Source organism: Anomalospiza imberbis, chromosome 3 (assembly GCF_031753505.1).
Source record: "Anomalospiza imberbis isolate Cuckoo-Finch-1a 21T00152 chromosome 3, ASM3175350v1, whole genome shotgun sequence".
NCBI classification, from domain to species: domain Eukaryota; kingdom Metazoa; phylum Chordata; class Aves; order Passeriformes; family Viduidae; genus Anomalospiza; species Anomalospiza imberbis.
The window spans coordinates 28696392-28724377 of NC_089683.1; the positions used below are offsets into that span (position 1 = coordinate 28696392).

At 39.0% G+C, this 27986-nt stretch overlaps 1 protein-coding gene and 1 long non-coding RNA gene across 8 annotated transcripts in view; one reads left to right on the plus strand and one right to left on the minus strand.

Moving 5' to 3' along the window:
- Positions 1-27562, minus strand: LOC137470428 (uncharacterized). The gene is made up of 3 exons (XR_010997056.1): positions 27428-27562; positions 10015-10178; positions 1-117 (listed from the first exon to the last, which is right to left on the minus strand). It is a non-coding gene; the product is annotated as an uncharacterized lncRNA (long non-coding RNA).
- ADGRB3 (adhesion G protein-coupled receptor B3) overlaps positions 27252-27986 on the plus strand; it is a 448710-nt gene continuing 447975 nt past the window's right edge. For 3 of the 7 annotated variants that reach the window (XR_010997055.1, XM_068183751.1, XM_068183747.1), the window contains exon 1: positions 27252-27955. The gene's annotated coding sequence lies outside the window, so the exon portion shown is untranslated. The remainder of the gene's footprint in view (positions 27956-27986) is intronic. The other 4 variants (XM_068183743.1, XM_068183750.1, XM_068183748.1 and 1 more) reach the window with 2 other exon arrangements.

The window sequence follows — 27986 nt, forward strand, 5'->3', positions numbered from 1 at the left end:
AGGATCAGTTTTGTTCAGATGAAGGTTTCTTACACAATGATCTCTCTAATAGAATTGATGTACTTCTGAGGAGCTCCATAAAGCAGGATGTCAACAATTAAAGATCTAGCTGCAGTGCTGTAATATGAACAAAAAAGACAAATACATGCAAACAATTATTTTTAAGTGAAAAAAGAGGCAAGAATATTATACTCTAGCATTAAGTCTCATCAACATATTGTGAGAGACAAAAATCTTCTACAAACATATCTTTGCCAGTAACTAGGAAAAAAAGCACAAAGTTCATTTACTTTTCCCTAGATTAAGGAAATACAGTACATAAATATTGAGATCCAGGAATATGGTGGAATCTTCCATATTCTCAAGCTTTCCTGAAATTAAAAAAAAAAATAAAGACAAGTAATAAAGGTCAAAGGTGGAAGTATTACAGCCAGTTAAACTTACGCTGCAATAGGAAAACCAGAATTTCCTCAAGTGGCACAAAGCCAACAGAAATAATAAAAACACTACCTTTATCAGCCATCTGATGCTTTCCTTTACAGAAAGAGATAAGGACAGGAGAGATGTTTGCCGCTTCCAATACTTCATTGATTTCAAGTCACAAAGTATGCTTGTACCAGAGGTACAAGATGTTGTTGACCTCATCCTGCAACTGCAACTTAAACTGGAGTCAAGGAATGGGTGTCTATGGACCTCTTTAATGCATCTCCACTGAAAGTATTTTTTCCTTCAAATAATAGAATGTATAGAGATATGAGCAACTTCACAACAGCATTTTTCTCCCAGACACATGCAGGCAACCAACAAAGTACCACTATCATCTGAACAAAGCACATTTTCCTTCCTTTCTCTTAAAATTACAACCATTCATAATCACAGAGCTGGTAAGTTCAAAATATAAAAGAAAAATGACATTATTTAAGTTATCCTTTTACCAGTGCTAGACTGTGATTTTTTCCTTTTTTTTTGTTTCAGTTTCAAATATTTTTGTTTTGAAGTTTCAAGTCTAAGTGATGTTACCATGAGAAAACTATTTGTCTTTCAGTTTAAATTTTCATTTTCCTAATTTCCCACTTTCATATTTATTTATAATTTCTGTTGTTATTTTTAAACTACTTTTTTCTATGAATTTACAAGTTGCAGACAGATAAGATGTATTTCTTCACAGCTACCTTAAAAAAAATCCCGAACCAAATTAGTCAGTTTTGTAACAAACTATTATTTGGTAAAGCTGTTAAATAGCAATGAACTCAAAACTATACAAAGGACTACTTCTTCAGAGTCAAGGCCTGACTGCTACAAGGCTTAATTTTCACTTTTCTTTGGTTACAAATCAAAACTTATTGTACCTCTCTGCAAAGACTGTGTGGTTTATAGCAAATGGAGGCTTTATCAATGCAATATGAATGATATATGTTAAGATTTTTCCATGAATCCTTCTTTTTCAAAAAACTTGGGGGAAAAATGATGATTTTATTTGATCAGAACATAGCTTGTATATGAACTATTGATCCATTACATTCTTTCATGCTCTGCAAGGCAAGGGAGTCTTTATCATCTGCATTTGCTACAGCAAATTTCTTAAAAAGAACATACTTTGACAAAAGGTAAGGGAATCACACATAAAATCATGTCCTTGTGATATCATCTGAAAGAGGCAGATCTGGAACCAATTTATTGAGTGTAAATTACTGCCAATTTTGCTTTGAATAACAAAATGCTCCAGAGATTTTTGAGATATGTAGCTATTGGGAGCTGCCTGAGGATTTTTATACATGAGGATTTTTCTACGTTTCTTTAACACATCTTTCAACTTAATCAGATACAAAACATGCACAACCTAGCATTCAGGGAAATTATGTGGATTTGTCACACTTCCTGAAGGACTTTGGGCTCCATGAAGTAATGAATGGATCACACTGAACCATGAATGCAATTTGTTCATTTGTAACAGAAAAAACATGGATATTTGCCACATAAATGTTTCAAAATCCCAGAACAACAAATAATTCTAATGGAATTTAGTTTAAGTTATTCACTAAAATTATTCATATTCACTTTACTTTTCAGAACAGAGTAAGATAGCAGGAGTTGTGTGTATATGAATAGGACTGTAACAGGCAGAACTGGAAAACTGTACTACTGAATTATTATACATTTCCTAATTGTAACAATTAAAAATCTCAGATGAAATATCAAAAACTTTATGTGTTAAAATGCCTGGTAAAAAACACTGATGGACCTCTTTCATCCCTGTAGTCCACATTTGGCATTGTTTATCACTGATTATAATTATAATCATATGCTGGTAAAAAACAAGTTAATTCAGCAGTACACATTTTTTGAAAAAAAATATTGTGAATGTTTTTAAAATTAACTTTAATTGTGAGGATTTGTATGCACTGATTTGAACAAACAAAAGAGGCAAGGCAAGGAAATGAAAGAAAAGGAGACATTTAGAACCAAAATAACAACAAAAAGTATGCAAGATCAGCCCTCAGATGCTGCAGATAAGTAAACCTTGCTAAATAATTATCTGAGTCACTAATTTGTTGAAAAAATATAGCTCTTTTCAACTTGTCAGTGAATCCAACATCCCTTGGGCAGCCATCAGGCCTTAGCAGGTCAAAAGTACATCATGCAACAAATGAGAAACCAGCCATAATTTTGTAAAGCATACCAAATCCACTTGCTTATTTTGTCAAAGTTAACAGTTAACAAAGTTAATCAGGTTTGCACTAAGATGTTTTCAAGGGCTTATGTTAAAAGTTAACATGTAATACACTGAATTGTATCCAGTGTATCCTATTTTAAAAACACAAGATAATGAAATAACCTCAGAGACATAAAATTGTTGTCCCTGGTAACTATAATATGAGACCTGCTTTCTTTAAGGAACTCTCTAGCCTACTGAAAATGCAATTATCCTGTTTGTTTTAACTTCTTCACTTCTGCGTAGAAGTCAAACTATTGACTGGCCGTGGGCAGTGAACATTGAGTGGTATCAGATGAGTAGACCAAGCTCTATGATCAAGCCCAAGAAACTGGAGAAGACCATGAGTAACCTCCTCAGAGATGAGTTGCTAAGAGGAAGGATTGTCAGATCCCAGCTAAAATCAGAGCTCTAACAAAAAAGACACAGAAAAATCCCAGCTGCTGTAGAAATGGGGATGGGGAGGGGATGGGGTGGAAAGGATTAACTGAAGTCTATTTTTCCAGAAATCACACATTTCGAAAAGTAGGATATTTTGTGAATTTGGGGTCAAGTCATGAAACCTGAAATATAAAAATGTGTTATTTATGAATCCTTATATTAATATCACAGGTATTCTATCATACTCATTTGTCTCTTCACCTGGAACAATATTGAGTTCAGGAACTTACACTGTGCTGCCACCAGTAGGAAAGCATAATTACAACTACAGAACTGAAAAGCACATTGCTTCTCTAAATTTGTGTGGAGTTCAGAACTCAACATGGGCCTGGATCCAGAAGCTCTGCCTCTTACATGAGCACGTCATTTTTGGAAGAGTAAGAAGTTCATTGCCTCCAGCTACCAATTACTTCAGCACTTATAAGCCTCATGCGTCCCTCTTAGACAGGATTTTACTGATGCGAAAGCAGATGTCTTGGCTCTCAGCTCCTCCTTACTGCATTGGTAGCCATCTCCTGCTGAGTTTGGAGCCACACCTGCCTTCTTTATTTTTATTTTTTTTTAACTTCATGCCCAGAAGATAATTCATGATTTGATTAAACCAGGCCAAAATTGCTATAAAATTACCCCAAAACAAATTATGTATCAGAGCTTTTTTTGTTTTTTTTACAAAATAACAATACCATGACACGATTCTTTCCTTAATTTATGAGACTGAAGTACAGAGGATGGTCTATGAAGTCTTAGATAACCTGTTGTTCATCTCAACTGGTTAAACAATGCCATCCAGGCGGTAAGTAGGGGGCCTCGCTCCTGCTCTTAAACCTCTGTGCAATCATAATGACAATGCAGCCATCAGCACACCTTAAAAATAGTGCTCACATCCTCAAGGTGGTTAGGCAACCCTAGTCCTGTCTCCACTCTAAAGCAATTAAAATAAGAGCAAGGGGAAAAGGGAAAGAGTTTTATTTTTTACCTGTGAGGTTTAAATATTTTCTTACTCATGTATTTTACCTGCATATTTAATTTAAAAGCTATATATTTTTATTTGTGAGCTGGGCTGTGGGGCAAAGGACTTAAAACAATGGACTTAAAACAATGACAGCTAATTAGAGATCCAGCAAACTCTTTGTGTGTTGATCACAACACTTGCAACGGTTTGGGGAGAGGCTACAAATTTTTATTACAGCAGCTGAGGAGCAGTTAACCATGGATCCAACAGAAAGAAGGCTGCTGATTAGGGAACTGTTAAAACATTTGCTGACAGAACTTTTAAATTTTGTTTGAAGGACAGAGGTGATTCTTTACTATTCAAACTCTCATATATGCAGATGGCATATAGCATGTATAAATAAGATTTGTTTTTTAAGGGCCGAATCACATCCTTAAAAATCTGACAAATGTGCTTGTATATGTGTTCATAAACACACACACATACACACACACACTTGTGGAGTGAAGTCTATGTTTTAGATCCATGTAGAAATTATGGATGGATGGATGGATGGATGGATGGATGGATGGATGGATGGATGGAGAGAGAGTGACAGATGGAAAGGAAAGGAAAGGAAAGGAAAGGAAAGGAAAGGAAAGGAAAGGAAAGGAAAGGAAAGAAAGGAAAGGAAAGGAAAGGAAAGGAAAGGAAAGGAAAGGAAAGGAAAGGAAAGGAAAGGAAGAAGGAAAGGAAAGGAAAGGAAAAGGAAAGAAAGGAAAGAGGAAAGGAAAGGAAAGGAAAGGAAGAAGGAAAGGAAAGGAAAGGAAAAGGAAAGAAAGGAAAGGAAAGGAAAGGAAAAAAGGAAAAGGAAAAGGAAAAGGAAAAGGAAAAGGAAAAAAAGGGTGGAGAGGAGAGAAGGCTGTGGAAAAAGAATTGATGAACTTTAGATATCGTTTATCTCACCTCATTTCAGCCATCTAAAACATTGATCCAAAGTAGTTCACCAGAGGTTGCTCCTATAGTAAATGGCCAAAAAAAAAAAAAAAGAGGAGCCCAAGTGTGGTGTTATATTTTAGTTAAATGGTATGCTCTGTCTCACCCCTCGAAAATGTCTGGTTTACTCCAAGCCTGTGATCCTTTGGTCTCCCCCCCCCCCCCCCCCCCAAACACGCCACAACACCCAAGGAAGGGAGACATCCTGTGTGGGAGGCCATGGGTTGGACATCAGAGTGGGAATGCCCTGGGAGGAAACTCCCTTCTAGTCCAGGGTAAGAAAACAGAGCCTTTTTCCAGGGTTCCCTGCTCTCTCTTCCCTGTTCTGGAAAACTCTGTATCCTCTGTCTACCCATTGGCCTCTGTCTAGAACCACTCCCCTCTCAGCTCCCCATTGATTGTGGCTGTGTCACCCATCCCAGCTCCTCCCTTCTTCCCTAACCCCATTGGTTTGTTTATACCTTAACCCTGCCTACCCTTCCCCGGTTATATACCCTGTCCCCTCCCCTGCTTGGGGCTTGGTGCTTTGTGCCTGAGTGCCTTGTGCTTCTGTGAGAGAGATCAGCCCCCTCTCTCTCTGGCTCCTTGATACTGACACCTTTCAACTGAGATCCTGCCTGTCCTACTCTCCACCTTACTTGTGTCCTGCCTTCCCCGGACCCTCTGCCATTCCTACAATAAAACCCAGTTGGATTCCTTGAGTAAAAACCCCTTCTCCATTTGCTGGTCAAGCGCGTCTTTACTACATCTGGGCCTGAGTGTAATGTGGGCTGGGGGAGCTGCTTGTCCGTGCTGAGAGGGGATGGCTCTCGGGAAGGCGGTCACCCTGACAGCACCTGCCCAGGGGTTCCCGCCGTCCTGTTCTAGGACTTGTATGTAAGGGAGACATGGTGAAAAAAGGAAGGTAGGTATGTGACACCAGACACCAAACTTTGCCTGGAGTCCTCCAGGGTGGTTCCCACCCTCTATATTGCTAGCATCATTTATTATCTAGGTTTCATTGTCATGTTTTCTGAACACACCAAATATTTGCCAGTTTAATAAAATTTGCCTTGAAAACTATTATCAGCCATTGATCAGGCTTTTACCTATACAGCATCACATTGATACTTTTGCAGGACATTCCCAAATGCTGAACCACTGAAAAATGCCTGTGCTATGACAGTGGGTTAAGCTGGCATGGAAGAAGAAAAAATTGTATTAGCTTTATAACCACTGCCTTAGCAGCTCCCTGTCTCATTGCACACACCTTCAGCCTCTCTACCAGAATGAGCTGCTCTCAGAATGGATGAAGGCCTCCATCTTTCAGCTCCCAGAGTGTTCTCCCTTCATCTTCCTGTCAGCTTGTCTCCCTAAGCAGTTTGTAACAACTGACCATCAATTTCCTAGAAATCAAAACATATAAGGGTATTTGCTAACTGTTGTATCGCTTTGAAGACTATCTCTGTCAAACCAAAGTTTGCACCTTGTCAAAACCAGAACCGCTGACACTAAGAAATTGCAATACTGTCCTTCACTTAATGTCTTGGGAATGCTGACAGGGATGGATTGTGCACTTTGTTTACTTATTTATTTATTTTTGCTTATTTTGCACATAGCTTCCTATTAAGTTAATCAGCCTAATACTACAGGGGCTGTTCATAATTCAACACAGATATAGAGCAATAGGATTTCAGTGACCAAGGCAAGAATAATATGAAATATCAACAAAAATGCAATGTCCAAGAAATTTTGATCAGTATTTTAGATTAAACATTAATGCATAGTAACTTCATATCTGTCATAACTTTCAGTGTACTTCTAAGTCTCTCATAAAAAGTGAGCTTATAAAAATCCCACTTAACCTCCTCAAAAATCCAATTTTGCAATGTTTTCATTATTATAGATGTTTATTAATAGGGTAACCTGATGGAAAAAAATGCTGAGTGACTTCTACCGGTTCTTATCCCCTCAAGTACTACTAATCCCCTCAAATATTGCTATATTTTGTGTCCTACAAAAATCCCTTCTACATCTCACCAGGGGTCATAACAGAGATTCAAAATTATGCAAACTTATATAAAAAATTAATCATAATCAGTATTTTGAACTGGCTTGTTAATTTATGTTTTTATGCTAATTTAGCCATGTATTAATTTTGTCATGCAATATTTTCATGGGCTTTCTTAATAACCATGTACCAGATGGTGTTGCCTTAAAACTACCCATTTTAAACCACTTACATTTAATCTTTTCAAAGGTAAATTTAGTTATATCAAATTTTACCTTGAAAAATGGCTTGCAAAATATATTAAAGTAGTACAAATAGACAAATTAGCAAAAGACATGAGTGAGAGCTCTGTAAAAAAGCTGAGTGTTTGTGTACTTAAACTAAAACTTATCCTTTATGTAGAAGACAGCAAAGGCTTTGATATCTTATTTGTTTTAACTGTATGCTGTAACTTTCCCATATTCATGGATTTTCATAGTGCATTTTTCAACTCACTCACTGTTTCCATCTGTTTCAGATCAAATTGCAATCACCTAGTACAGAAGACAAGGACTAGCTGTTCCCTTATAACAGTTCCTTATGAAGGGTAGGCAATAACAAAACGAAACGAAACAAAATTTTTAAAAAAGCAAAAAATTACAATCAAAGGTCAAGAGTATGGACTCAGAAAGAAAACAGAAAACAACTCTGATATGCCGCTGTGCTCTCTTTGAAGCCTCCTGGCTTTGCCTGCCCAGCAGAGGCACGGTCAGCAGCGAGGGACACTCCCCTGTGTCTCGTGGCAGATTCGGGGAGCGGCTAAGACAGAGCGCTCCGCTGTCTGTCTTGTATGGAGGAGAGGTGGCGTCCGAGAAGGTTATGAGGGAGTCGACTCACAGCTGGGAAAAGTCTCAGGTTTATTGTAAGCTCCAAGGAGCTCTGAGTTCCATGTCCCTGCAGCCGAAAGTGAGTCACATGGCTTTCGTAATCACCTTAAGTACCAGGGCGGAGACAAGGGGGAAGGACACCCACTGCCCAATGGGGGAGTTTGGGGGAGTGGAGGGCAGGAGGACAGACAGAAACACAAACCAATGGGGGAAGGTTAAGGGAAGGACCTGTGGCCTTTGTCAATTCACTCGATGCCCAAGGTGGAAAAATTTGGGAGGGTGGGATTAGGAGCTGCGTGATGGACAAGGCACCAGAGAGGGCTGGCATTGGAGGAAGGGCAGGAGAGGTCAGGGTGGAACCATTGGGGGAAAATGGGGGGTGAAGGGGCAAACCATTACAGAACTGTTATAAAGATATAAAAACACAATACAACACTGATAGTGTTAATATTATTCACCATGCTTTCATCCTGTAGGCACTTAAATCTATGCTTAACTTTATGTATCAAACAAATAATTTTATTGTGTTGTGAAAAATTACTCCCATGAATAAAATCTAATGTGCATAAATGTATGATGAAGTCAGAGTATTAATTCCCTTTCTATTATAGATAATATTAATTTTCTTGAATGTCATCTATGAACACATCCCAGCTTTTCTGCATCCATTGTCATGGTTCTGCACTAAAAGCACCACAGGTTGTCACTGAAGAATAGAGTAAGAAAAAGGTTATCTGTTCTCATTTTTGTTATTGTTCTCTCCTTAGTTAATTTGGCAAAGTAATTTAACATCTTTGTGTCTATGTAATATAGTTACTGGAACATCTTTTCAAACACTTCAAACCTATAGTTGAAAAAGTATGCTTATTCAATGTAGTATCATAAATACATTACATGAGAGTAGTGTAAAATGGAAAAAAGGAAAAACTATTTAAAAATAAACAGATCCAATGAAAATGGGGTGGTGGGGATAAAATAATGCAAGTTTGCTTCATTTTGCTTCATTCACAGTGTCTGGAAATTTTCTCCCTCATGAAATTGAACTTCAGTGATTTGCTTTCACTCCCCATCCCTCATTACTATGAAAGAGATAATCATAACACAAAATAAAACAGATCACAAAGTGACACGTACATTGGTAATGGTATAGATATGCCAAATATTGGCAAAATAAGGAAAAATAACATTTAATTCAAACTGAATGGCAGCCCTCTCAGAGAAAGAGGGTACATATATTCATTACTCAAGCAACCTTGTCCATTGTGTTTCATCCCTATCCCTGTATAATCAGGGTTTTATACAGAACAGTACATTATCTGGGTTGTCTGTGACTATGTGATGGTATGCTTTAACCACTTCCAAAAATCAGCCCCATTAAGGTGTGTTCTATTCGGGCCTCCATGATCATACCAGCATGTCCCAAGCACATCCAGAGCTCAGAAAACAAGGAGTCTTCAGACATTACACCTCTCTCATAAGCTCTCACAGCACACCTGTAAAAACCTGCTCTGGGAAATATCTGAGAGATCTATCCTGTATCACTGCATGGGAGATGCTGTTTAATTTTGAACCAGCATCTTTGACACCATTTGGAAACAGGGGAAGAAACCTGGGCTGGTGAGTTTTGCATCTCCCCACTATCTTCTAAAGGCCTGTTGGTGGTGATGTCTGAAATTGAAGATAAGCTTAACTTATCTAGAGACTATAGATTCATCTCACTTGAGCTCTTGAACACTAGCTCACCCTCCACTCTTCCACCTTTCATGACTATGACACACCAAAATGTCCTGTGGTTACCTTCATCACTGCCTCTTTTGAATAAAGACTAGAAAGCTCAATTTACAGACACACAGAGACACATCACAGGCCATGCAGAGGAAATAGTGATAAGGCAGAAAGTCCTTTTCTGGACTGGTCATGTGAATGAAGTGTGTGTCTATATATGGTCCTAGATATGTAGGAAGCAAAAGATTTAAATGAAGACATTCCTTCATGGTGTCAGTTTAGGAGACAGTATTGTGTAATTTTTTTTTTTTTTCTTTTTTCAAGGGAATTGATATATAGTACAGTAAAATACCTTCACTGTGACTCATAGAGCTCATGGCCAAAGAACTGACAAAGGGCTACTGGGATCTAGTGTTCAGCTTCTCAGTGCCCTGTGGTTCTTCACAGCAGCTGCTCAAGGCATCATGCAGAGGGCTCCACCAACTCGTTCAGTTTCAACTCTGGAGTGAGCACTGACTGCGAAGTCGGCAGGGAAGATGAAGATTGGAAAAAAGTCAACATAATCAAGAGACAGGTTTCTCACTAGGAATCCCTTGAATTAATTTTTAGAACTGCTGTATCACCCTAAGCTTATAGAAAACCAACCAAAGGATGACATAACTAATCTGCTCCTCAAGGTAATGCTGCAAATCAAGACAGGATTTGTCCATTCAGGTTTTACACAAAAAGAAAACTTCACAGGGTTGCCTTAAACCTTCTTTAGGAAAAAAACACAAGAAAACAATAAAAGTCCTTCCCCTGTGCTTAAAGTTCTTTTTCTGAATTTGTGGATATTACCTCACAGTGTGTCCTGTAGCTTTGCTCCTCACCCATTATAGGGCTGGGCCTCTCAAAAGTTCACTTTGACATTGGTCCAAGACAAATCTGTAAAAGTGCATATCAGGGATGTTTACCTGAGGCAGAATGCAATCCACATCCACCTACTGACTAATCAATACAGTGTGTTGAAGACTAACTGTGGTACCGTTCAGTCCAAAGACAATTCTTGTTAATTCCCATTCCTTAGAGTCATCTTACATGGAAGACACATAAAGCTGAAATTCAAGAATATTTCTTTTTCCTCCATGCTATAGAAATATAAACAATGGAAACATTCAGGGTAGAAATGTCTTGAACAAGAATCTGGCCATTGCCCTGGAGACAGTCCAGTTGATTTACTGAGTGGGAAGGGAAAGAGGGGCCAATAAACAAAATCTTGGTGCTGGAGAGTTTTCTAAAAGATCCTCTTTTTCCTGTACATAGAAGCTACACAGGTATCTTTGGAACTGCATTGGAAAAAGCTAAAGAGAGGAACATTGTAATAAGACAGGGAATCTGCAGCTGCAGGGAATACTTAAGAAGTCAAACATTGCTGTGATCAGAGTAGGGTAAATATTTAGTAGTTGCCAAGACTGCTAATCCAGTGCTTTCCAGATAATTTAGTTTTACATAAGTATAGGAAATTCTTTAAAGATGTTTTTGTGTTCATCAGTGCATTATAAACTGTTACTATAAAATACACTACAACGATTTCCTTTACTTTTATTTCTGACTAAAGACACCTGTGCTGTTTAGCTTTGTATGTCTTCACTTCAAGTCAAACAGTGAAGGACAATAATAAAAATTTTGTGTCATGGGCTGAATGTGCAATGTTCTCAATGGCAAAATGCTGCTGTAAGAAAAATAATTCTGGCACACCTGCTTAGGTGAAATATTTCTGAACTACTTCATTTCCCTTCTCATTTCAGGCAATTGTGCCCATTTCCCTTTTCACTTATTTCTCCATCTGATTTGTCAGGAAACATAAAAACTGTGTATGTTTCATAGTCATCTTGTTACTCCAAACTCTCAGATTTTACATTTATTTTCACCTTATTACCAACCAGCTGGAATAAAAAGCATAAGAAAGTGTTTTAACTTAAAACACAGTAAGTTAAGATAAAAATGGGGAAAATGCTTTCCTTAAAATGAAAAAGAAAGTCGTTGACCTGTTGGAATGACTCCATAGGAGAGACACTAAGTTTATGACAGGACAGGAATACCATTCCTGTAAGGAAAAGCTGAGAGAGTTGGGGTTGTTCAACATGGAGAAGAAAAGGCTTTGGGGAGACCTTATTACAGCTTTTCAGTACCTTAAGGGGGCTTGAAAAAGAGGGAGAGTGACTTTTTATACAGCAGATAGTGACATGACAAGGGACAATGGTTCTAAACTGTAAGAGGGCAGGCTTAGATTAGATATTAGGAAGAAACTATTTACTCAGAATGGGTGAGGCATTGGAACTGGTTTACTAGAGAAGTTTTGGACTCCCCATCCCTGGAAGTCTTCAAGGCCAGGCTAAACAGGGCTCTGAGTAACCTGGTCTGGTGGAAGGTTCCCCTAATAGTAGAAGAATTAGCAAATTTATTGTTTAAAAATGCATGTGATTAATAACTGAGCTTTACAATTTTTTTTTATTTTGAGCCTATAGCAACAGTTCAGATTTCTTACATGTTAAACTCGCCTCTATTCCTCTTTCTTTGCACCAACTACAATTTTCAAGTTTTCTAATTAATATCCTGTGTCCAAAAATACAACAGGGAGAAAAATCCACATGAACATTTAAAAAAAATGTTTTCATAAGAGACGTGGTTTCTATATTAAAACCACAGAGGTAGTAGGACTTCAGTGCAAAAGTTCAACTTCATAATTAATGCCAATTGGTAACTCATAAGACATGCCACCTACATCCTTATTTCTAAGTTCTCAGCAGCAGTTACTATATTAAAGTTAACTGCTCAATGGTGTTTTCCATAATAAAGATCAGATTTAAGAAAATGTGCATATTCAGATCCATAAAGTTAATTAATTAATAAGCAATTTAGACAAGTACTCATTAATGTATCACAAACCAAACCTTTTAAACAACAACAACAACAAAAAAAATTATGGTGAAGTTCTATCAGGTACATTTAAAGTGTGAAGATTATTAATAATTATTGAATACATAGTTAGCGAGCCCGACCTTTGCAAACTGCCCCTTGTTCTGCTCTCAAGTGTACATTTCCAACTGTGGCCATGTATGTGAGTGCAGAGTTTTATTATATCTCATGTCTATATTTAAATTTCATTCTAGCATGGTAAAAATCACTTCGACACAACTTCTTAAGTTTTAACAAGACATGTCCCTGGCCCCAAGGGCTTATAGCTTTAAAGAAACTTGTTAAGACATGTTGGAAGACAATAACTCAAGAAAGGAGACAAAGGCAGAAGAGCACTGCATTAATGAAGACAAGAAGAGAGAAGGAGAGCCCAGAATATCATCTCTGTTTTTAACAGACCAGCAGTCAAAAAAAAAGACATTGACTCCTGCAATTCCTTCTACAGCAACAGTTGGTAGGGTAGTTATCAGAACCCGTCATATGAACTTGTATGTGAATTCCTGACTTTAAGTGTGCCACATACCTCCTCAATTCAGTAATGTTTGTGAAGACCTTAAATCATAAAAATTCCTCCTCCCAAACATGTGATCAATGGCCAGTTATCTGTAGTTTTGATTTTTGGTAATTTACAAGCAGGGCTGTAGTAGCAGGTTGTTTCCAGGCATGGAGGATCTCAGAGCACAGACTGGACTGCCTGTAGGTTTCAAGCCTGTGGCTGACAGCAGCTAGGTACAGGAACCAGGTGGTGGTTTTCAGCCATGTACCATTGCCATGCTGGAGGAGAGGGGCTGCAAGCACTGCAGCAACACAGAGATCCTGCCTGAGCCTCAGCACTCCCCTGGGTTTCTGCCAGGCATAAAGCTGGCATGCAGCACCCTTCCTGCATCTGTCTGCTTCCTGGGGGCAGGAGGAGTCAGAACACAGCCTGCCCTTAGACATGCATCTTGCAGGAAGGTATGAGAGTGTGATCCTACTGCTGTAGTGATGCCGTAGTCTAGCTTGGTGTGGGGCCACTGGTGGAAAGTGAAGATGGAAACAGGGTCAGAAAACTATATGCTGCTAGAAGAAAAAGACATGGAGACAGATGTGGACATTCTTGTCCACATCTTACTAGGATTTGGGAGGATATGTCCTCACCCCCAGACTGAAAGGACTGGATCTTGCATCAGAGACCTTCCTTGATGGGTTCAAAGGCACAACTTAAGTATATCTTGTTACAAATAGTAAGTCTCTAGCAGAGAAACTTTATAAAAGGTCTGACTTCCCTTCAAATTAGACACAAAAACAGATTTAGGGAAGGGGATACCCAAATAAACTGGGAAGTCAGAGAATTAACTTTACCAGCCCACTATAGGAGATAGCAGAAATAAGGTTTATCTCACACAGCCTCAGAAATTTACATCAGAACAGGGAAAAGAAAAACTATCAGCATGTGAATCAGCTAACTTACTTCTAAGATCCACAGCAAGATTCAATGAAAAACATTATTAGAATCACTTGTTTCTATTTGTTGACCACACCAGGGGAATAAGCAGCCTCTACACATATCTGCATTTAAGATGTCATCCATCTGCATTTTAGCAGTCCGTCCAAAATTGCGTAGACGGAATTCCAATGCATATCATTCCAATGATTCCAATCCCATTAATGAGACAGTTTTATGTGGAATGGTGGGGAGAAAGGGACTGAGAAATACTTCCATCTTGCAGGAACAGTCAAGGAAGGAATCTTTTTCTTCGCTGTCAGATGTTCTTGGTAACTTAAGAAAGTTGCTGTTTAAATAAGCAATATCCTTGAACTTTTATCTGTATTTCCAATAGCTGAAACAATACTTTGGGAATCGAATTCCAAGAGCAGTGATGATAAAATTAGTATATGGAAAATAGCCTAACAATATAGATGCTTATAGGAAGCCAGTAGCACAGGAATAAGAGACGCATGAGAAGAAATACTGAATATATAGAAGAGAAAAAAAGACATAGACATACATGGTAGAGAGAGAAAAATGAGTGCAAGAACTATATAAGAAAAAAGATTAAGCAAGGCTGTATAAATGGGATGAAAGTATTGTATTAAATATATGAAGAGACAAGAAGACAGAGGAGGCGTATAAAAGACAGGAAGAAAAGAGATTAGAACAACTTCTTGTCAGTATATTTGAATATCATGTTTTAGTAGTTTCATCATTAAATATTTCTCAGTCTCTTTCTCTCACATATTTAAGATGGGTATAAAATAGAAATATGTTCATATCTAGGCATTCCACTGAAAACAGGCTACTGTTTTTTTTAACCCTGTGTCACTTTTGAATATACAGCACAGTGTAGTCTTTGAAACTACAGCCATTTTAAGGTAACCTACTTATTTTTAAAAGCCTGGTATTTAATACACAAAATATAAAGCACAGACAAAACTCAAATACTAAAAAAGAAGTTTATGAATAATCACATTATAAGTACCTTTACCAATACCAAACATTTTTGAAGCTGAGTCGCTCTGTATGAAGGTGACACCCTCTAAAATTAATTAAATGTACAGTTAAGCCAGTTTTAAGGAACCTATACTGAGACATCCATTCACGACTTGACTCAAGCACAAAAACGACTTTATCAATTATGACTCTCAGGACCAGAATCCATACTGATTAATTCACCATAGATCTGCTGACTTCAGTGACATTACTTACATTTACTGTGATAACAGTCAGCAATGTTCAGCAAGAACAGAACAATAAATCACTCACCAGAAATTTTTAGTTATATCACTTCAATAAAAGGTCTAGGATTCACTGGTTAACAACAGTGAAATAACAGATTCAAGTGTGCATACAGGAAGGAAGAGAGAAAGGCAAAAGAGAGAAAGAAATAGAGAAATAGAGGAGGAAAATATTTCAGTGCAATCAGACACTATTTGGCAGGAGAGAACCAAGAACATTGCCAGAATTTATGAAAGACAAAAACCTACATCTCTTAGCAGAAGGTCTAATACATTTGGAGTAGATGCTCTATACTGTGTTTGGGTTAATTCCTTTTTTTATTGGCCTTTTTGGATTCGGTGGTAGATAGCTATATAAATTGGTACATCTCTGTAATTTCCTTTCACTCACTCACCCATAGTCATTAATCTTTTAAAACAACAATAAAAACCTACCCTCCAAATACTCCTTCCTTGTGCCTGACAATTTGGGAACTACTTTTCTTGCAATCTCTCATATTTTGTATAGTCTTGTCAAAATGTGTCTCTTCAGAATGATGACAGGCACCTCTAGCTCCTAACAGTAATACTCCACATTTTCACAGAATATTTCAGTACTATAAATGTGTTTCTCTCCTCTCACTCTTTAGTTTGAGCCCAGAGCACATATCAAGAGCATGATTCCATTCTCACATGTTTTACACTGATATAAGGCCATTGATATAAGCTGAGCTACTGCCAACATACAACCCTCTAACTCAGTATACATAGCTATTCCTCTAAAATTCCATGCTGGGAGACTAATACAATGACCTGAAACACATATTTAAATACATCTAAAAATCTGCATTTCTTAAAATTTGAATGATACATTCAAATCTGATCCCTGATTTTTTAAGATTTTCTAAAGCCTTCTCAGTTTACATTCTTGTAGAGAACTTTCTCATGCAACTTTCTGTAAACAATATATTGTTTTGCATTCTTTCATAGAGTCGGAGAAATTTGATGTACTGGTAGTTTGTCCAGTGTCGTTGGAGAGGTGTCACATTCACCCTCCAATCCACTGGCACCTTTTGAGAACTATAAATGATTGGAGTCAAGGGAAATAAATTATTCTCTTCATCGTGACCAGAGCTGTGTTGCGTCGTTTTTCCTTGTGTCCTCTGGTGACACCCAAGCAGCTGAGCTTCACAGCACCTCCTTGCAGAAGTGTGGACCATGAACCCCTTATTGACAGTCATATAAGAAAACCTCGCCATGTCAGCAACCAGCATTTGTCATTCATGTCTTTGCTGTTGTGGAGCCTTCCCATTCCGAGGAGGCTGTAATCTGATCTTAAAACTCCTCCCATAGGACACCTGATAAAACCCCACAGCCCTGGGTCTGCTTCCCCTCTCTCTGCTCTCTCTGCTCTCGGCTCTGGGCTCTCTGGGCTTTGCTCAGGCTCCCGGGCCTCTGCCCTCTGCTCCCCCTGGCACGGGGAGGGGTGGGAATAAAATGGACTCCCCTGCTAAACAACAGAGACTTGTCCCACCTGCTTTCCCTGTCGCTGTTGTGGCCTCCCTGAATCACGATTGTCACTGTAGCCACACACTGCTACAGGCTGTTACTGTCTGATGCTTCCTCTTTTTCAGATATTTTAATAATTTTTACAATACAATGTCAAAAAAGAAATACTGAGTGTTTCAGTACAAAAAAGTGTGTCTGACCTATATATACACTTTTAAACAGGCTACTTCAATGAAACAATTTACTCTGGATGCCCACCATGCAGCCAAGAAAATGATTTGGTTAAGAGAGCATATTTTTTCTTCTCCCAAGTACTCTCTTCCAAAATTATAAAGTATATCTTTTATTCCCAATTCTAAAACATTTGTTTAGTTTAAGATAAGCCTTGCCCATTCAATCAAATTTTAGATACTAGACAATTTTAGAATGGGACATAGCTTCTTCCTCCTTTAAGATGTGAGGAATTGCAGATAATGTGTTTACAAAACAAATGGAGTTTAGGTAGAGAAAAAAGACCTTGAGAATTTCGTCCCTGTGTCTCAGCTTGATCTGAATCTGGACTATATCATCAAATTTTTAAATGTGAGCACTCAAGGCAATTATGGGCACTCAGCCAATATTTTAAAACTGAAATAGATGTCCTAACATTCTGAACAATAATGTTCAGTGCCTGCTTCCAAATTTCAACCATTCCAGGATCTCTGGAAAAAAAAATCTCAGATTTTCACCCCTGAAAATCTACCTCTCCAGTCACTATCAAAATATCCAAAAAGAGTGAAGATCAAAATGGTTGTACTACCCTAAAGTTTTATTCGGACCCACATTCCATTTCAGGAGTGACTATAAATGCTGAGGGAGGCTTAAGATTCTCCCCTAATACATTCCCAACTTCTAATTATTTTCAGCACAGGGGAATTCCTGAAGTAGATCTTATTTTGCACGCTTATTGACAACCCCCACCATCACTGAATTTCTCTTTCATATTCTTGTCCAATTTGCCCCTGAGTCCACAAAAATTTGTATTTTATTTATTTTTTATTATCTACAACATCGTTTGGCAAGGAGATTCAAAGGTCAGTTACTTGGTTCATGAGCAACTCTTCTGTTTTGAGCATGACTCCTTCCAGCTTTTTATGATGCCTGCTGTTCTTTTGCTGGACAGTAAAATTATCAATCCCCAGCCTATATTTCCTTGCCAATCTTGACTCTGTAGTACCATAGTCTCATAACATGTCCCTTTCCCTTTCCCAGGGTGAAGCTTCAGCTAATCCTTGAATGATCTTTCCATGGAAATACTGGGTATTTGAGAAAATATCATCTGTAAAAACTCATCATATTAATTTATTTTTATCTAAAAATGTATGCATTTGGATCAAACAAGAATACAGGGGAGGACTGTGCTGAAACTTCAATTCCCATTCTTTGGCACAGATTTTTGAAGTCTGAGCTAGGATGCAGCTTTTTGTTACACAAAGATTTTTGGGAAAAGCTATGTGCCTCAGAAAGACCTAATTCTTAGTGAGGGGCAACTTAAAGCCCCAGATAACTGGGGATACTGCTACAAAGGATATACTTGAAACCTCCCAAAGAATTAATTTCAAACTATCGCTTCTGGATGCTCAGGATACACAGTTCTGAATCCTCTCCTTAAATCAAGCTCACAGAAACTTTATTTTAAAGAGACGGGCAGGCCATACTTTGTCAGCAGCAGTAAAGCAGTAAGGGTGCTACCATACTATTTGTACATCCCCTCACTAGAACCAAAGACATAAGAGAATTAAGAGCCACTTAGATTCTGATCCTAGTTTAGAAAATTCTTTCTGTGTTTCATGATGGATAGACATTGTGGACTGGGTGTCCCTGAATGAGGCCTAAGAGGAATAACAAAAGCTGTTAGCGTTAAACAAATGCTGCTGTCCTTTTCACCGGCTTAGAAAGTTATAACAAGGAAAAACCTTAGGTTTCAAACCCTCAAAAAATGAATTGGAACCCAAGACTTTCACTAAAAACTTACTTAAACAAGATTCTGTACAGGTATCTTCATCAACTAGATGAAGGTATCAACATCATCAACATCTTAAGACTGATCACAACTAAACTTGGTAGGGGACAAGCAGCATAATTTGTGCATTCCTATGCTAGTTCTGATTGGGGTAGAGCTAATTTTATTCATAGTAGTAGTAAAGTGGTCAGCTGTGTTTTGGATTTGTGCTTTAAACTGTGTTGATAGTATAGGGATGTTTTCATTATTGATGGACAGCACTTGTACACAGCCAAGGGCTTTTCTGCTCTTCACCCCACTCTATCAGAGAAGAGACTGGGGTTGCTCAAGGAGCTGAGGGGACACTGCTAGGACAGCTGAGCCCAGCTCACCAAAGGGACATTCCATACCATATGGGATCATGCTCAGTAAATAAAGCTCAGGGAAGTAGAAGACATATGAAGTGATGGCATTCATCTTTCCAAGCAACTATTACACCTGATGGAGCCCTGCTTTGCTGGAGACAGCTGAACAACTGCTGGTCCATGGCAAGTAGTGAATGAATTCCTGGGTTTGCTTTCCTTGCGTGTGCAGACCTTGCTTTGTCTATTATTATCTCAACCCATGAGCTTTCTCACTTTTACTCTTCTGATTCTTTCCCCAGCATGACTGAGGCAGGAGTGAGCGAGTGGTTATGCGGGGCTTAGCTTGCAGGTAGGGTTAAACCACCACCATTCTAAACACTAAACTCTTACAGCAGAAAGTTAAATTCTAGACAGGTTTATCAGTCCTTCATTTTCATCAATGCCAGGAAAAACTCTACACAAGACATCATCTTTTAACACTGCCCTTTGTGATTAGTGGTGTTAATGACACACAAAGTGCATAAAATTACTCTTCTCTAGCCTACATAAGCAAAATGAGGGGCATTAAAGACGGATTCAGTATTAACACTGAATTTCATTCCTTTTAGTAGAACAAGCCAAAAGGACACAGGATTTGTGTGTTTTTCTGTATTTATCACAGTTCAATTTGATTAATGACTAGGCAATATTTTAGAGTGCATTAATAACATTGGAGATGAAAGTGCATTTTTAAAATATTTGTACTCCTCCCAGTATAAAGAGGATTTCAGTGCATTTAGATAATTAACATGAAAACCGTGGCCTTATTTTTATTTTGATCTTTGCATAAATATTCTCCAATTAATTTTTAAAAGTTTATTATCGAGCCCACATGTAGGGACTGCAATGAGTTTCTCATAACTTTACCAGTACAGCCAGTTAGAATTTCACCACTTGACTATATGCATACATGAAATAGCAGCAAGTTTGTTATCAAACGACAGCAATTATATATGCAAGACATAAAGTATTGAAAATACTGATTTCATAGATTGAAAGGCTAAAAGTTTTTTTCCCAAACACCTAATAAACAGAGGCAAAGAACTCCAAGTAATCTACAGATGTTACTGGTAAGAAAAATACTTCTAAGTATCCTTTTAAAATGCAACCAAAGAAGCACAAATCCAGGAAATACACCATAGAATGACATCTGCTAAAAAAATAAAGAACTTCAAATATTTATGCAAAATTAAAAACTAAATGTAAAATTAGTGAAATAGAAGGCTTTCCAATAGAAGAAGGCTTTATGATATAATTTTTTTTAAACTTACAATGCCTTGTAAACTGCCCCAGAATAACAGCAGGAACCAGTTCCATGAGGAATTTTGCTTTGTACATAAAAGATTATATAAATTCCAGTGTGAAAAAACCCTCTAAGTGAGGAGGGCTGTACTTGAGAATGGAAGCCCCAGGCATAAAAAGACACATGTCAAAAAATGCAAGTCAAAACTAAGATACTAAGGGTGTGGCACAGAAAAAGAAAAAGAAAAAGCAAAAATAAGTAACAAAACAGGATAATAATAATTTTTATAGGACCCAATTAGAAACAAATCAGATATGTAAATGGTAAAGATTAAAAATATAGTTTCTCAGAACTATAGGAAATTGGTTCTTGAAACAGTACATAATTGAAAGAAAACTACTTTGAGAAATGAGTGCAAGACATGAGACAGCCTTAAATCAATGAGCTCAGCTTGATAAACTGGACGCCATTATTAAAACAGAGTTTAGACATATTTTTAGACTTCAATAGCAATAAGAAGAAGTCAAGGACTAAGGATATCCAAACTAATATGTAAAGTGTCTTAAAATAATGAGGTTAAACACATCTAACAGGATGCAAGATATATAAATAATGTCACAACACTAACCTTTGGACAGAGACCTTCAACAAAATTCATGATAGTCAAAATTTGGCATTTGCGTTCCTTCGAAAATCAAGAATATTTTTATTGAGAAATGCCCATATTGGGGAGGGGAGGAGATAAACAAGGAAGGTAAGTTGCAAACCAGTGGACTGAAATGAAGGGATTTGAGATGCTACTTGAGCTAAGCAGGGAATTGTCATAATCTGAAAAGGCAGCTTTCAGGAAATTAGGGAAATTATCATGGACTGTAATAGCAGAGGTAAAAAGTGAAAAAATGGATAGCAAAGGTAACTCAAAAAGCATGAAGTTAAAAATATAAAAATAAATTAAAAGAGCCTCCTTAAATATATCAAAAGCAAGAAACTTTTAAGAGCAACTATGTCTTCTGGGAACTTCAAAGAATAGAGACAGCAATTAAGGAGGACATTGCTAGGAGCACAGAAGATTTATTTGCATCAGTCTTCACAATAGAGGATGTTAGGGAGATATCTACTCTTGGGTAATAAAAATGAGGTACTATCAGATGAAGAGGTGCTGGAACAAATCAATCATTTGAAAAGCAGGAAGCCACCAAGACTGAAAATCCTGAACAAGTAGTTGAGCTATGCCATCTCTAATTGAAAAACAACTCCTTTACTGGAAGGTTAGAGAATAGCAAATGTTTCAAATACATCATAAAAGGAGTTTATAGTGATTCAGGAAATCAAAGATTCATAAATCTTACATTCTGTACCTAACAAATTAAAAATAACAAAAGAAAAGACTCACAAGACCATGACATGATAGATCTGTGCAAAGGAAGATGATACCCCACTAATCTGCTAGAATGTTTTCCACGCATCCGTAAACTACTGAAGTGGTCAAAGGAGAACTAATAGACATCATTTATTTAAACTTGCTTGACAAAGTTTCTCACATAAGACTGATAAAAAGAATAGACATGGACAGCAAACTGAAGACCTCTGTTCAGTGTAGCCGCTCTCAGAAGAAGCAAGATATAAAAATGAATCAAGAAGAGATGATAAAGAAAAACAATGTTATAAAAATCAGAGCTGCAGCCTGATCTGAACTGCTGTGTGCAGTGCTGATTTCTACATCTTAGAAAGATATCAGAAAACTAGGACGTGTTTAAGAGAAAAGGGACAAGAATTATAGAAGCAGGGTTTTGTGGAAACAGAGTGGAATATCTGAAAAGGATATTAAATAGAGGCATGGCAAAATATGACATAACTGCTAGAAGTAAGTCAGAATCTCACTTCTCCCTGCATTGATACAAGAATATGGTGACAAACGAATATGTTGAATTAGCAAATCTAACAGAAAATCAGTTTTCACTTAGTATTTATGCTATGGGACTCATAATTTGATAATGTTGAGATAGAAAAAAATTTAAGATTGAAACAAATTTGGAGCCTTAAAAAGAGATCTGCATACTGGAGACCAGGTGAGATTTTTTTGAAGTCAGCTTGTCAAAAACAGTCATGTTCTGGGTTTTCTGCACCTTCCTCAGGAGCTTTCAAGAGCCACCATCTGTGGTAGGATGCTGTACAGGCCTTACATGTGATTCAGACCCCTTCTGCCCATGCTCTTAGTGTCAGCTATTGCATTAATTCAATATTAATTATTTATTAATAAAATAAATTCAATAACTGGCCCAGTTATTGGATTGGATTGAAAAAAACATCAAAATAGTTAAAACTAGTAGCAGAATTTCTAATTACTTGTGAAAACCTTTGCTGAAGAAGCCATACAAAGAATGAAAACAACAAACAAGTAAATCACTGACTTTTTCAACTTGAAAATTGTCAACCAACCAAAGGTTTGATTGAATTTGGAAGGTAATATTATTGATGAAAAATCAACTTCCCAAAAGTAAATTAGTAATTTTGCCAAAATTTTTAAATTTCAAAATAGAACATTTTATTCACTCATGCCTCCAGTTATGCTATATATTCTTGAGCACCATCTACTGGTGCTGCATTATTAATTAGCTATTTACAAATATATGAATCACTTCTCTAATAAAATTAATTAGAATCATATAATCTTTCCAAGTGTATTTAAAATTGAGAAGGCAGAACATAGCCTATTATTTAATTAATTAATATTTCCTCTTAATAACAGAGAGAAAACTAATACTAGTGAAATTCATTTAGAATCTGAAATTAATAGAAAAATGCATTAAATTCTTAATGGTTTGTAACATCCTGGACCAGAAAACAAGTGCAAGTCCATGTACTTTTTTTTCCAATTTGCATTTGTTCTCAATCTGTTGGAACTACAAAATAATTTTCTTCTCTTCTTATTTAGGTATTTAGTGAATTTTATAATACCTGTAATATGGCCAGCATCTTCCATTTTATTTCTTTGCTTCACACCAAATTACATAACATTTCTCTTGAAGTGGTCACAGCAGCTTTGGATTTAACATTTTTCCTGACTTGGAGCTGGGAAATACAGTTTGGTGTTCTGCAGAGGAATATGTAATGCAGAGTAGAAAGTCTATTCTTGCCAAAGGGGATTTTGAAGGGCCTTGCATATCTGTGAAAAGTGGGATGTGGGAAACAGACCAGTGGCACTTCTACAGAAGCCCAGAGGCTCAGTGTAACTATCCCTCCACTCTTACCTGTAAATTGAGTCTACAACAATAGTTTCCTTTCTTGTGTACATAGAAGGACATGTTAGGTGTAACTCTGGAGTCAGTTAAACACAATGATTATGATAACAACAACAACAACAACAAAACAACAACAACAACAACAATAATAATAATAATAATAATAATGATGATGAATAAAGTTCTTGTTGAAAACAATTTTAAGATTTTTTTTAAAATGTGTGCCTTCAGTACTGGAGATAGACTGTCTTATTTGCTCAAAGGAGTGACACTGCAGGCTGCAGCAGTGATCTTTACCTGAAAAGAGTCCCCCTAAGAGTGACTGGTGGTTTAGTAAGAGAAGAGTCCATGCTCCAAGGCCACTTGCTTTAAACTGTGGTCTTCCTTTCCAAATTTGCACCAAAACTGTCAGTGATAATTCCAGTTCAAACTGTGTTGAATTTTGTGCTATGTTCACTAAAATCTGGACTGAAATCATCTAGCTGCTGCCACCAAGATACTGAAGATCTCAAAGTGCTTCTGCAGATCTGGGGGAAAAAAACTCAACTAAACAAGCCCTTTAATTTATTCCATCCAACATATTAAATTGGGTAAGCCTCATTTTTCTCATTAATACACACATTACTTAAAAACATTACTTTCCTTCCTCTTCCCTAGTTTGGATCAAGCCCAACCTTGCTGAAACAATTGCATTGAGTCTAGAAAGCAGCACTATAAATTTAGCATTCACTATGTTGTGCCTATCCCTACAACACTACTACTGAGCAACATAACACTTCTTTCAGTGCCTTGATACTTTCTTTGTAGTACAGATGGCACCACGTGCACCATGCAGGGCTGACAGCCCTCCCATGAAACAGTGTGGGATTGCATTAATGCATTATTCTTAGGTTTTAACAGAGGTACTCAAACAAGATTGATCTACTCAATATTTCCAAATTATGTGCATAGGTTCACTTTGCATCTGCCCTTCAGGCTGTAGCTTAGGAATAAATGTACACACAAAATAGGACCATTCCAAATACAAGTGATCTGCATGCCCAAATTAAACAAATGTCTTGTCACTTTTCTACCTATTTATATTTTGCAGGCTTAAACATACCCTCACTTCTAGACTATCAAAATAACATGTATACATACAAAATAACAATTTTTATTTCAAATGCTGCATGACACCTGGCAAACAAATTTTTTTCCTCAAATTGGCCTCAATTCCAGTAGAAAAACACCTGCAAGTGGATCGTAGATATTTGTGTACTCAGAAAAATGGTATATCTTATTTTAGTTCCAGTCATTAAAACCTGAATTGTTCAAGTCTAATTGCACAAATCTTGTAAAGATATTTTCAGAGTGTTCTGTGCTGCCATCCCATCCCACCCTGTCCCATCGCTTCCCACCCCTCTGCCCCTCAGCTGCCATAGTTAACCTAAGCATGACTTGTACAACTTCCACCCTTTCCTTCATTTTGTGGACAAGAGGTTAAGGAGTCTTCCATCCCAGACTCCTCTCCAGCATTGCCATGTCTTCACAAAATTGAAAAGTTCAAGTTAATCACTGGGTTGGAATACCTAAGAGATGTCTAAAGACAATTGCTTACCATACATTGTGTATTCATTATTTTTTAATTTCCACTCACAGTTAAGGAGCTACAACTTGCCAGTGCCATAGAAAACATGTAAGAGAGTTCATTCAATTTGTTTGTTTTTTTTTTGTGACTTACCTTAGAGTTCTTCATTTAATGTAAAGGAGATGAAAAAATTATTCAAATATTGCATTGTTCTTTGATTTGTTCTGCTCATATCACCCTGCCAATTAACAGAAGTTCCCTTTAAGTACTTTAGGCAACATGATGATCACCCACAGATAGTATGGAACGTCACCATTGATTATCTGTATGCCAGTAACAGTTCAGTTTGCATTGCATTGTATTTGCTGGGCATAGGCCCTGAACATCTCTCACATTTTCCTTGCTTTGGGTAGATATTTTTTGTTTTATTTTGACAACAGGGATATAACATATTTATGAGTGTAAAAGCTAGCAGGGATGTGGTTTACAGCTTATACCTATGGAAAATACAGTAAAAAGCTATAACCGTGTTTTGGTTTACTTTGGTCGAAAGTGGTTTGTGACCAGCAATACCTCTGATCAGAATTTGTGCAGCATGTAATTGTAATCATAAAAGCTCTGTGTTACTGGAACTCAAACCTTGCAGGGGCTAGAACAGGACTGTAGGGGAGAAAACTGCTTGCTTTAAGGATTGATTGGTTTGGATGTTGTCCAGAAATTTAAACTTTCATTTCATCGGGGTGGGAGGTCGTGTCCAAAACCACACAGTCATGATACAGAAGAACTTTGAAGGCTTGGAGGGGCTGTATTGCCCCACAAACTCAGAAGGGCCTTGTGCTCTCTGCAGAATGGCAGCAGTGGGAGCACATGACAGCCAGGCTGAGAGCTGCTGACTGACAGCAGCAGTTATTAAAATCTCATCTCCTAATTTTCACGCTGGATATCTGTTGTCGTGCAGACTACCCCGATATCTCATGCCAGCGGGAAGAACCAGAGGACAACCCAACCCGACCTGGGGAGCAGGAGGGGCGCAGCGGGAGGGGAGGACAAAAAAAGCATACCCAACCATACCCAGATGTAGCAAAATTTAAAACAAAAACAAAAGAAAAAGGGGAGCGCCTTGCTTGTGGCAAAGCTTTTTTCATGAACCCGTCTGACCCCACCCGCCGCCGCCGGGGCCACTTCAGCCGCTGTCGGCTCGCAAACTCTGCTCTCAGCCGGGGCAGAGTCGCTCCCGCACTGGGCACCGCGCCGGGCGAGCCCCGCCGGCTCTCCATCCTTCCCGTGCGAAGAGGGCGGCCGGCGGCAGCCGAGGGAATGGATGCGGCTGCGATCGGGCACAGCCTTATCTCTGGCGGGGAACAAACACGGCGTTAATTGCAGCCGCGTTGAGAAAATTGCTATTGTTTCTAGTCAGAGGCGGGCGGCAGGTTGAGAGGGTTTACCCCGGGAGCCCTGTATCAGTCAATCTGCATCGCGGGGCCGAGCCGACAGCTGCTGGGGCTGCGGCGGGGGGGAGGCTGTGCTTTGGAAGAAAAAACAAGGGGAAGGAGATCAAGTGCGAGCTTCCCGCCCCAGCGCCCCCGTTTCCCTCGCTCCCCGCCCGCGGGTTGTTCTGACGCCGGGCGCAGCCGGCCCCCGCGCTGGGAACGGCGGCCAGGAGAACCCGCCGGGCGCGGCGAGCGGCGTTTCTGGGACGCGCTGGGCGCCGAGCGGCCGTGACGCGCGCACCGCGCCGCGGGCCCGGCTGTCCGGGCCGGGGGGCGCCGCGGACACGCGCGGAGCGGGGCGCAGGCGCGCGCACGCAGGCGCCCCCCCATTCCCCCGGCGGGCGGCCGGGGGCGCGCGGGGGTGGGCGCGCACGGGGCGCGCACATGCGCGCGCTCTCGGCCCGGCTCCCACGGAGGCGGGCGGGCTCCGCACGCGCGGGCGCGCAGACGGGCGCGCGCGCACGCACGCACGGGCAGAGCCACACGCAGCGGCAGAGACGCGCTCCCGCGGCCGCCGTGCTCCCTGCGCGCCCGGCGCTCACACCGCTCCCGACATCGGCAGCCGAGGACCCCCCGCCGCTGTCCGGCCATTAGTGCCTGGGGGGCAGGAGGAGTAGGGAAGGAGGAATAAGTCTATTAGTAATAACAACAACAACAACAACAACAACAAAACCCACCAACAAATCCGCACTAGCGCCTTAGTCCTTCTCTCAGACCGTCGACTGCCTGGCATCGCCGTGCATCGGGCTGCTGTGCTGAGACTTTGTTTCAAGTAAAAAAAAAAAAAAAAAAAAAGAACAAAAACCAACAAAAAACCAAACAAAAAAAACCTTCGCTTGCTCAGCCACTTCCATTTTTTCCCCCTGAAGTCTCGCTGGTTTGAGGTGGTTGTTTTTTGGGTTTTTTTGTTTTTTGTTTTTTGGGTTTTTTTTCTGTTTTCTTTCCCTTCATGTGGTTGGATTTGGTGGATCCGGAGCCAAAGCTGATTTTTTTCCTCGGTGGGGCGTGCGTGTGGCGTGCGGGGATTTTCTCGCTGCGTTTTTTACCTTCTGCTGCTTTTTTAAATCTTGGTTTTGAACCTGAGACGGGAAAAATGGGAAACGGTGCTTCCGTCAGAAGGGGAATCTCTCCATCACTGTTGTTGGGACGTGTGCCTGTGGTGCTAGTGTTTTAGAGAAATAGCCTGACAGCTTTCGGAGTGGAAGGTAAGGGTGCCCGGGGCATTTCCATTTCCAG